The sequence below is a fragment of the Mustela erminea genome, chromosome X, assembly GCF_009829155.1.
Source record: "Mustela erminea isolate mMusErm1 chromosome X, mMusErm1.Pri, whole genome shotgun sequence".
Taxonomy (NCBI): Eukaryota; Metazoa; Chordata; class Mammalia; order Carnivora; family Mustelidae; genus Mustela; species Mustela erminea.
The window spans coordinates 119,213,894-119,215,697 of NC_045635.1; the positions used below are offsets into that span (position 1 = coordinate 119,213,894).

At 43.2% G+C, this 1,804-nt stretch overlaps 1 pseudogene; it reads left to right on the forward strand.

Annotated features, from left to right (window-relative positions):
- The first annotated feature begins 590 nt into the window (after positions 1 to 590).
- On the forward strand, positions 591 to 1,597 carry LOC116582378 (annotated as a pseudogene).
- The last annotated feature ends 207 nt before the right edge of the window (positions 1,598 to 1,804 follow it).

Consider the following 1,804-nt stretch of genomic DNA (forward strand, 5'->3'; position numbering starts at 1 on the left):
GACAGAATAAATTGCAACTTGAGAAGTTGAGATGAAAGAGTCTGACTCCCTGAAAAACGAGCCCATAATTGAGGAGCTGTAACATCAGGACTGTTGTGAAGCACTTTGCCTCCTACAGTCTGCCACAGGGAAGTGCACTACTTGCATATATGTCCTGCATATCCTTGTAAATCTGTAGCTCCACAATGATTTTCTCACATTTTAATGCTGGTGTAGAATGAAAACCCTTCTCATTTTTCAGGTAGGGTCATGAAGTATTGGAAGTCACAATTAACATGCAGGATAAGTTAATTGCTAAAATAATCATAGCATTTTAATCTAAACTCTTCAATTTGGAGAAGTATTTAGCCCCGAGTCATAACTTTTAGAGACGTGGAGAAATAGAAGTCAAAAATCCTAACCTCCTTTTCAGTATATAATGCAGCTGTCTTCTAAATTTGCCTTCATTTTATTTGGGAGGGCTGGTACAGCATTCCATCTGAGAAATTATTGGCTTCCCCACCACCACCCAGCTTATTACAAAGGAAAACCTGTGGTCTTCTTCCTGGCTTGTCTCCTGAGTTTTTGCTGGTAGAGCTGCCAGTAGTAAGATGTCTTCAGGAAATGCCAAAATTGGGCATCCTGCCTCCAACTTCAAAGCCACGGCTCTTATGCCAGATGGCCGGTTCAAAAACCTCAGCCTATCTTGTTTCAATCAATGAAACAAGATGGGATTGGGAGGGAGACAAACCATAAGTGACTCTTAATCTCACAAAACAAACTGAGGGTTGCTGGGGGGAGGGGGTTTGGGAGAAGGGGGTGGGATTATGGACATTGGGGAGGGTATGTGCTTTGGTGAGTGCTGTGAAGTGTGTAAACCTGGTGATTCACAGACCTGTACCCCTGGGGATAAAAACATATGTTTATAAAAAATAAAAAATTTAAAAAAAAAAAAAGACCTCAGCCTGTTTGACTACAAAGGAAAATACGTTGTGTTCTTCTTTTACCCTCTTGACTTCACCTTTGTATGTCCCACGGAGATCATTGCCTTCAGTGACAGGGCAGAATTTAAGAAGCTAACTGTCAAGTGATTGATGCTTCTGTGGATTCTCATTAAAGACACCCAACAAACAAGGAAGATTGGGACGCATTAATATTCCTTTGGTATTAGACCCCAAGCGTGTACCATTGCTCAAGACTATGGAGTCTTTTTTTTTTTTTAAGATTTTATTTATTTATTTGACAGACAGAGGTCACAAGTAGACAGAGAGAGGGGGAAGCAGGCTCCCCACTGGGAAGAGAGCCTGATGCGGGCCTTGATCCCAGGATCCCGAGACCATGACCTGAGCCGAAGCCAGAGGCTTTAACCCACTGAGCCACCCAGGCGCCCCAGGACTATGGAATCTTAAAGGCTGATGAAAGCATCTCGTTCAGGGGCCTCTTTATCATTGATGATAAAGGTATCCTTAGGCAGATTACTGTAAATGATCTACCTGCTGGCCACTGTGTGGATGAGACTCTGCAACTGGCTCAGGCCTTCTAGTTCACTGACAAGCATGGGGAAGTGTGCCCAGCTGGCTGGAAGCCTGGAAGCCTTCTTCTAGAGAGAATGGCCTGAGCTGTGTTAGGGGACAGGCCAACTTTGATGTACAGCAGTAGGGCATCACTTTTGATCTTTTGTTGTTTCTATTAAACTTGAACCAAGGGGGGGGGAAAAAAAGGAAAACTTGTGAGCAATGGAGTTTCCTGAACATGGAGTTTGTAAGTGTTCAATAGATGTTTGTTTGATAAATGAGCACACTGGTTTAGGCACTGGGCTAAAAAC